This window comes from Papaver somniferum, chromosome 5 (assembly GCF_003573695.1).
Source record: "Papaver somniferum cultivar HN1 chromosome 5, ASM357369v1, whole genome shotgun sequence".
NCBI lineage: Eukaryota > Viridiplantae > Streptophyta > Magnoliopsida > Ranunculales > Papaveraceae > Papaver > Papaver somniferum.
In genome coordinates, this window is record NC_039362.1 from 147,679,505 (window position 1) to 147,689,895 (window position 10,391).

General features: G+C 38.9%; 1 non-coding gene across 1 annotated transcript; it reads left to right on the top strand.

Annotated features, from left to right (window-relative positions):
- The first annotated feature begins 6,923 nt into the window (after positions 1-6,923).
- Positions 6,924-7,040, top strand: LOC113284731. Its single transcript, XR_003328354.1, has one exon. It is a non-coding gene; the product is annotated as a U5 spliceosomal RNA (small nuclear RNA).
- The last annotated feature ends 3,351 nt before the right edge of the window (positions 7,041-10,391 follow it).

The window sequence follows — 10,391 nt, forward strand, 5'->3', positions numbered from 1 at the left end:
GCTGTTGTCTGTTGTACATGTTATTGAGCCACTCTGATGGTAACAACTTCTGACTTCCTAAGAGCATCCACAGTGGGCGAGGAAGACTAAAAATTTGGGTTGATTTTCTAACGCAGCGGGACGGAGTAAAGATCAAAACCCAGCCCACGATCAAAACCCAGACCATATTTAGTCGCGACCAAATCCCAAATCCTAATATAGTCGGGCGTAAATTTAAAATCCGTTTGTTGTCAGGCGTAAACTTAAATTGCGTTTGTTAACGGGCGTAAACCAAATTTACGTATGTTGGTGGGGCGGAATTTAAAATTACGTTTGTTGCGGGCGTAACATAAATTTACGCCTGATGAGACGGACAGCAGAATTCCGCTCGTTGCCAGGCGGACACCAAAATTCCGCCTCTCTGGGGCGGACACCAAAATTCCGCCCCTCTCAAACGGACTTTTTTTTTACGCCCAGTAACTGTTATCAGAAAGATTATGAAACATGAAATGAAAATTTTCGAACGTTAGAATGATAAATTTTTCGAACGTTGGCGTTGGAGATTGCGTAGCAGATTTTTGACCGTTGGTAAGATATTTATCTTTTTCGAACGTTTGAAATTGAATGTTAATAACGGGTTTATTTTATACCTATATATACCAGATGATTTCCTTTAGCATTTTCATATCATTCGTTGTATTCGGCAAGAAAAAAATAGTATCAGGAAGAAAAAATAGTTTTCCATGTTTCAAATCATTTTGAAAATTTTCATCGAATCGTTTTTAATGGCACCACCACGAATAGCAAGAGGTCCAAATTTTACGACAATCGAAGATGTCACGATGTGTAAAATTCATTTATCAATATCTCAAGATCCCGGTGTTGGAGCCGATCAATCAGAGATTGCGTTGTGGACTCGTATCAAGGATGATATTGAAGCTCATTTACCGGATAAACCAGAGCGGTCTTGGAGTTCCTGGCAAAAACGATTTCAGGGAATAAGTAAAGAAGTTGCGTTGTTTTCGGCAAAACAGGCGGAAGTGGAAGGTGAATATCATACGGGATGGGGTCCGGAAATGACCGTGAGTATTCTCTCTGTTTTGAAACAATTATTTTCTAATATTGAGATGCCCATGAACCTAATTGTTTTTAAAAACATTAACAGCTCGAAGAAGTAAACAAACGGTTTAAGGAATGCAATCATGGAAGAAAATTTAGGCACGAAGAGTGCTACCCAATTGTCATAGAAAATATAAAATATAATCGTCGATCGAGTTTTGTTTTTGATACGACGCATGATTTGGATAGTAGCGTGAATACCGAGGAAGATGGCACTCAAGTCGAGTCCGGTAACGACACAGATAAAGGAGACATAGAGAATACATACCTTCGTCAGATGGGAAAAAAAGCATCTAAACGACTGAAGAAAACCGGGCGAGAGAAATCCAACCGCCAAGAGGAATTGATGGGAATAATTATTACACAGCAAGAAAATTTCAATTCTCAATACCGGGAACAATCAAGATTCAAGATGGAACAAAAAACGGCCGAGTTTGCACAAAAACAAGCTGAGCATGCGGCTAAAATAGCCAAGGAGACCGCAGACGATGAATTTCGCATCATGATGATGGATCTTTCCAAATTGGATCATGTACAAAAGGAGTACTTCGAACTTCGAAAGGCTTTAATAGTACGGGACAAAAGGAGCCAATTATAATCGTCAAAACGGGATAGTTCGAACCTTAAGTATTAAGTCTAATAATAAGTGATAATAGTTTTAGTAGTTTATTTACGTTTTAATATGTATTAATTTTGTCATTAGTCGTATTATTATGTAATATTGTAGTTTTAATTTTATCTTCATTTAATTTAATCAACTTTAACTTATTTTGTAACATCTTACTTTAATTTACCAAGTGATGAGTATATGAAATAGAGTTAATACATTTCAATAAAATTATTCGTTAAAATAAAATCACATAATTTTTTCATATGGGAAACAACATTTAATTCCAATATTTTGTCCTCGTCTCCAACCTTTTAATTCCCATATTCTGCCCATATATGTTCGATTAAGTCATCGCGCAAGCGAATATGCCTATCTTTGCTGCGCATATGACGTCGGCGTTGCTCAACTCTAATTTGGGAAAACTCCTCACTGTTGCCTCTTAATATATTAACCGGTGTCGGGTTGCTACGATGATCATAAACATGTGGCCATTCACCGGGTAGACGCTCATCCTCGACTATCATATTATGTAAGATAATACACGTTTTCATGATATAGGCAAGCACATCTGGATTCCACATTCTAGCAGGTTGTTTGATGATTCCAAACTGTTGTTGAAGTACACCAAATCCCCGCTCTACGTCTTTTCTTGCACCCTCTTGCATCGCTGAAAATATCTCTTTTTTCCTACCAAGCGGATGTTTAAACGCCATAATAATAGTAGCAATTTCTGGATATATTCCATCACCTAGATAATACGGCATGTCATAAGAATGACCGTTTACCACATAGTTCACCGGTGGTGCTTTTCCCGTGACCAGACTTCGAAAAACATATGAACGGTTCATCACATTAATATCGTTGTTAGAGCCTGGCATACCAAAAAATGCATGCCAAAATCATAGATCATACGACACCACCGCCTCCAACACGATACTTTCGCTCCCTTTATACGCGGTGTAAGCCCCTGATTCGGCAGATGGACATTTATCCCATTTCCAATGCATGCAATCTAGGCTACCTATCATCCCTGGAAATCCTCTATCTTTGTTTTGGTTGAGCAACAACTCAACATCACCAGCCGTAGGTTCACGCAAATATTCTTTCCCATACACATTGACAATCGACTTGCAGAACCTCCGAGTTGCTTCCAACACCGTGGTTTCGCCTATGCGTAAGTACTCGTCTATTGCATCTGCCGCACATCCATAAGCTAACATTCGCACCGCTGCAGTTACTTTTTGATGAGGGTTTAATCCTAAAACTCCACACGCATCTGGCCTTTGCACAAAATATCTGTCTTCGGCTGTAACACCTTCCACTATTCTGTTAAACAATTGTCGACGCATCCTGAATCTTCTGCGAAAAACATTAGGTGGCTGGTTTGGATACGGAGAAAAATAGTCGTTCCACAGAAGTTCAGCACCAGTCTCACGATACTCAGTCCAGTTAACATGACCCAATCTAATGGCGTGAACCCCATCTCACCAAATGGAAAATGGAACGTGTTGGTTGTATCCCAAAACCTCTCAACAATATAATCAACAACGGCATGTTGGGTAGCGCTACACTCTATGTTCAACAATTTTTCCCACCCCGCTTTTTCAATCAAATATTTAACTCTAGGACAATGTATTGAAATAAATTTATAATAATGAATTACCGATGCCAGACATCCACGATGTTTAAACTTAAATGTTGGTGCGTCTGAAAATGTAATGTCTTCAGTAGCGTGCGGCTTATCATCTTCCACTATAGGAAACCTCCCTAACCCGGGAACATCGACCTCCTCAATTTGACCGGTAGAGATTAAGTTGTAATCAGCTTCGGTAGATTTTTGTCTCTTGTTGGTCTTTTGGCGACCACTAAACCTCGATATAAACTTGTTCATTCTACGCACAAACATGTTAAATACAATTTCATAATTAAAAGACCAATCCACGAACCATAATAGACATAAATTTAACCGAACAAAATTTCAACATCATAAAATTCCATAAACATAAATTTAACCAAAAAAATAATTATCCAATTAACTATATTTATAACTATTTATAATTAACAAAAAATTCAATTAAATTACGAAACTAAATTAACAAAAAGATAAATTAAATTAAATTACGTAACTAAATTAACAAAAAATAATTATCCAATTAACTATATTTATAACTATTTATAATTAACAAAAAAATAAATTAAATTACGAAATTAAATTAACAAAAAAATATATTAAATTAAATCACGTAACTAAATTAACAAAAAATAATTATCCAATTATTAATATTTATAACTATTAAATAAAACAAAAAATTAAATTAAATTCCGAAACAGTAACAAAAGTAATAACATTAACATTAACATACTATTGGATTAAGACGTGATTAACCCAATTTTAATAAGATTTGATTAACCCAATATGAATATCCAATTAGTAATAAAGTCTGATTCAATTTTCAACGTAAAAACCCTAAATAAATTCGAACAAAAAATACAATACATGATATTATTATTACACAAATTGAATAAAGAAAGTAGAAAATACATACCTTATAATGGAGTTTTTAGGGTTTTTGTGGAGTTTTTAGGGTTTTTGTGCGGTTGGTAGATGGGAATGGAGAAGAAGAATATGAAGAATATGAACTGAAGAATATGAAGAATATGAACTGAAGAATATGAAGAATATGAAGAATATGGAGAAGAAGAATATGAACTGAAGAGGGGCGGTGAAGAGAAGAAGAATATGAACTGTGGAAGAATATGAACTGAGAAGAAGAAGGCTCGTGTAGAAGAGATGGGTTGTGGTTGGGAAGGAGAGGCGGTATTGGTGGAAGGGGCGGTTGCTTAAGAGTACGCCCAATTTCATCAGACGGACAGGAAGAGTACGCCCTAATGAAAACCTAATGGGCGGAAATTTTGGATACGCCCGTCTCAGGCGTAAAAATATTTTACGCATGACAAATTCATCACGCGGACAGCAGATGTCCGTCCGTACAATTCATCACGCGGACACCAGATGTTCGCCCGTCTGATCTCACACGTGCTGTGTGACCGTGTTTAACTCGGGTGGAATTTATTTTTACGTTTCTTCGAGCGGTCATTTGGAATCCGTCTGATCAACGGGCGGAATTTAAGATTCCGCCCCATACGAAACGTAATTTATATTTACGCTCGATAACAGACGTGATTTATATTTACGCCCGTTTGAAACGTAATTTATAATTCCGCGCAGAAATGAAACGTAACTAATACTTCCGCCCGTCTTCATGCGTAAAATTGTTTTACGCGCGACCAAATTTGGTCTTCTCCCCATAACGTCACAATACAGATTAAACTCATATTTAGTCTTTTTTTTTGGTCTTTGATCTTTGAGTTTAGTCGTACCATTGCAGTCGCTCTAAGAGTCTTATCAGACCTTCAGTTTCCATATTTGTTAAGATTAATTTATGTTTCGGTAAGGGTGTGCCAGGCCCTTGCAGTAGTGCAACGCAAGGGCGTGCATGGGAACCCCCTGTAGCAAGCTATTGTGATGGGAACAGACCTTGTATTTGGACTAAATCTCAAGTTCACTGCTTTAAACACCTTATATTTGTTAAGGAGTCAGGGGGATAGGATGTGTTCTGTGACTTTTTTCTTAGTATAGTTTGTTTTCGAAATTGTAGGAATTTGAGTCTGTAATGTTGTTGCTGATGTTTTAGCTTCCTTAAGCTTTGCTCGTATCGTGTTAGTATTCTTATGTGATTGTGTATTGGTAAGCACATGTCAATAGTTTAGCGCTGAATTTTCTTTTGTCCATTCTTCCAGACATGTTAGTAAAACGTTCCTCAAAATTTCCTATTATCTAACAACTAAGCTGTTGTCTACTTAGCGAGCTTTTGTTTCATGTTTTTTTCTTCTTTTCCTTTTCTAAATGCTCAGTTCCACGTTTCTTGTGTAAATATGCTGTTGTATACTTATATTAAAAAGGTTCATGGCGACCTCCACTGCACACTAATGAGGGGTGCTCGCCTAACATCATGATTAGTACAATGATCTCATATCATCACGTAAATTGGAAAACGATCCACGTTGATTATTGGGGATTAGTGCAATAATCATTACCGATCGTTACAGATGGGAAACGATCGCCGCAGATTATTGCGGATTAGTGCAATAGTCTCTACATATTGTTACATATTTTCTTTTCATTTCTTTACAGTTCATATGGGGATAGATTTTGCAAGCAATGGTGGTCAATCCCTTGCTGGCAGGTCAGCTAGTCCCCAAAAATTGAAAAACGACTGGTCGAATACCGTTGGTGGCCGGGTCGGATCAGCAGCTCGATGGATCAAGCCTGTGCGGCTGCTCCGGACTGGACAACTCCGGTAGGGCAGGATATACTTGGCAGGGGTGTCACCGGGGAAGTGAATTAGTGCGGAGATTTGAAAACGTGACGGAAAGCCGAACTATCGGCATCGAGAAGAGTCCAGCGAAGAGTGTTCTCCTTGGCAACAAGGACGCTTAGGCGGTCTGGCCACGCCGGCGGGACATCAAATGTCTGCAGCACTCACGGTCTAAACGGTGCGATTAGCTCACACCCAACACCACACAACACGAACAAAGGGAACAAAGGGTCATTTTCATCGGGGTATGCGCTCGCACAGCCCCTGCCTAATTCGTTCAACCAAATCTTGCATCCTGACTGTGGAATGCGTCAGGAGCTGCTTACAACTAAATTTGCCGTGAAGTGCTGGACGTAATTCTACCGAATCAAAATACTATAAATCTAGACGCCAGGGTGGTGTACTGGTACAAAAACATCAAACTGATAATCTTTTTGTCACCCGTAAAGATAATTTTTTGTTTTGACGATCATTTTACTCAAAGGCTCATCATCGGTGACAGAAAAGTTTTCATATGAAGCCTTACTGCTGAGGCTAAGAATCAATTTTTTTTTATTCATAGTCTTTTTCTACTTGGATCCTTATTCTCAACTCATCTCCAGACCTTCCTTCTAAGAACAAACCCCTGACCAATGTAGCTGATCCTTTCTCTTGTCATTATGTGGTTAGAAATCAGTTCAGTATAATAATAAAGAAGCTTTTAAGCCATTGTTCCTGCCAAAAAGAAACTAAGAAAGTGAATTCTCAGTTGATTAGTCCCACATAGCGTAGGAAGCACAGTTCTACTCAGAGTGTGTTGTATATAACTAGCACTCCATCCCTCCGAATGATGCACGCAGCCGTGCGGTAAGCACAAAGCGAACTATTCTTTCACCTTTTACTAAAGAATACTGCGTGCTTGTCGTTTATAGGAGCCATACGCCTATTTTTGGAGGGTTTCTCTTTTAAAACAGGAACCCAACAATTTTCAAAACAACTTTTTCTGTTTCGGGGCTTGTGCTACCATTCTGCTAACATAATACAGAGTTTTGTAAACACTACATATATATAAACGGGTTTTCACCTTAGGTTTCTCATGTTGAGAAATCTACCCAAAATCAATCTCTGTTTTGGTATCAGTATCAGACAGGTCGATCAAAACTACGACCTGTTTTAGGGTTTTCATCTTATTTTCTTACCTACAACATCTGTTTTCATGGCTACTACCTTTTCTCAATCTTCTTATCACTCTTCTTCCACCACTTCTTCTGTGTCTTCTCAATCTTCTGGGTCTTTCTCTGCTACGTCCTCAGTTTCTATGGATCACGCACCCTTTGAACGTCTTCATGGTGTTATCTCTGAAAAATTAACTGGTTCCAACTACCTGTTATGGAGAGCTCAGTTCACACCCTATTTGCAGGGATATGATTTGGAGAAATTCGTTGATGGTTCCTTTCCAGCTCATCCGGCCCTGACTAATGACCTTCATAATCCACTGTTTTTGTCTTGGAGGCGCACAGATAAGTTACTTCTCGGCTGGATCATGTCGTCTCTCACTGCCCTATTCTCGCCAAGGTTAAAACGTTTGATACTTCTTCCTCTATCTGGACAAAACTCGATGCTCTCTTTGCATCTAAAACATATGCATACCTTATACATCTTAAGGAGTCGCTTTCATCCATCAAGAAAGGAAGCTCAACCATGTCAGATTATATTCAATCTGTGAAGAATATCGTGGATTCCCTTGCTGCTAGTGGTGTTGAAGTTTCTGACAAAGAATTTCGTCATTATGTTGTTAAGGGTCTTGATTCGTCATATGAATCAATTGTTAGCTCCTTAATCATCACAATGGGTGTCATCACAACTGATGAATTTGAATCCATGCTTCTCTCCTATGATCTCCGTGTCACTACACAAAATCAGGTAGCTCTTTCTTCACCGCTTGCTAATGTTGCTTTTGTAAATCGCACTGAGGATATTCCGCTTACACGAGATGGTAAACCAGCTGTTGTTTGTCAAATTTGTATTAAACCCTTTCATAATGCTCGTGATTGTCGCAAGAGGTTGGATACAGTGACTTATCCTTCCCGTGACAAACGCCCACCATTCAAGAAATGCTATTAGAGGACGACGACCAGCTTCTAATGCTCCCGATGCTTATGCTGCATCTCACAACTCTGTTTATACTTATGATTGGCTTCCCGATATTGGTGCGAAAAATCATATGACCAATGATCTTCGCAACCTACACACTCATTATGAATACAATGGGCATGATCATATTCGGACTGCTGGAGGTTCTTCTTTGCCTATTTCTAATACTGGTGATGGTATTCTTGCTACTCCTACTCATAAGTTTCTTCTTCCCAATGTTCTTCATGTTCCCCATCTCTCCAAAAATCTTCTATCTGTCTCTAAATTTTTCCTTGATAATAATGTCTTCTTTGAATTCTATGACTCTTTTTGTCTTGTGAAGGATCGCCAAACTGAGGAGGTAGTACTTCGAGGAATGCTCAATAAGGAGGTTGTTTATACTCTTCTTCCTGTTTCACCAGTTTCTGCTCTTGTTGGTGAACGTACCTCTTTACAAACATGGCACTCTCGTTTGGGACATCCAATGCTCAAAACGGTGAAAGTCATTGTCTCGAAGCATAGCTTAACTGTTTCTTCTGTTCAGTTTTCCATGTATCAGTCGTGTTTAGTCAATAAAAGTCATAAACTTAGTTTTCCAATTAGTACTACAGTTTATGAACATCCTTTGGATTTGATTGTTTCAGATGTTTGGGGTCCTGCTCCACTTTTATCTAATGAAGGTTTTCGGTACTATATTATTTTTGTTGATGTTTTTAGTCGTTTCACTTGGATTTACCCTATGCATACAAAAGCCGATGTTATTGGTATCTTTGATGTCTTTTATCGCCAAGTGCAAACTCTTTTTGGTCGAAAGATTAAAATCTTCCAAACTGATAGTGGCACTGAATATAAGAAACTCAGTAAAATTCTGCAACAAAATAGTACCCAACATCGCCTCACTTGTCCCTATACATCTGCTCAAAATGGTCTTGCAGAAAGACGCCACCGTCACATAGTTGAAACTGGCCTAACACTACTATCTATGGCTTCCGTTCCGCCTCGTTTTTGGTATGATGCTTTTTCTACGGCCACTTTTCTCAAACCAACAGCCATAAACTTGCCTAAGAGTATAGGCACATCTACATCAAAATATAACACACAACCCACACAAAGATTGTAACTTCTAATACGCCAAGGGAAACTACTTATGCTACTCTTCAAGTCTTCTTTCATTCAGAAACTGGAGCATTCATTCAGAATGTACTGCAACGCACTGCACAAACAGGCGCCAGGCTTTCGACTAAAGATGTAATCTGTCTCAACCTAAAGGGACCATCAGGTGGGATTCCAGACAACGTGTACCTCTTGTGCTTCGGTCGTAATAATAAAAATCGTCTGGCTCGCACTCATGTTCAGGTTTTAGGATGATTAAATTTTTCCCGGGAAGAGCTTCAATAGAAAGATCTGGTTTTGCGTTCCACATAAAAAGGAAGTCTATCTTCTCTTCAGTCCACTTAATGCTATCACCATCTTCATCTAGTATCCACAGCGCAATGTGAAACTCTAATATCCATTTTAGTACAATTATATGTCCGTCAACCTCCATTAACTCAACAATTTGTGAATATTTATAAACACGAGGGTCAATGACAGAGACATGGATTGGAATAACTATGAATTTCTCACTTTCAAAATCGAATCCCACTATCACTTCCCCTTTTCGGGTATACCTGAACCACCTGTATAAGAAACCATTCGCATACACTGAATTACTATCCCAGTTAGATGTCGTGCAACCATAACCCCCATTACTATCCCAGTTAGATGTCGTGAAACCATAACCGCCAATATAAGGAACCATTCGCATACACTGAATTACTATCCCAGTTAGATGTCGTGAAACCATAACCCCCATAACGAGGGGATTCGGATAAAACCATAACCCCCATTACTGTCCCGGTTAGATGTCGTGAAACCATAACCGCCAATATAAGGAACCATTCGCATACACTGAATTACTATCCCAGTTAGATGTCGTGAAACCATAACCCCCATAACGAGGGGATTCAGATATGAATTACTATCCCAGATGTCGTGAAACCATAACCCCCATAACGAGGGGATTCGGATATGAATTACTATCCCAGTTAGATGTCGTGAAACCATAACCTCCATAACGAGGGATTCGGATAAGGTGCGCCAGGCCGCCAGTAGCAACGGTAAGCATATGCGGTGAGCCAGGCCATCACAGA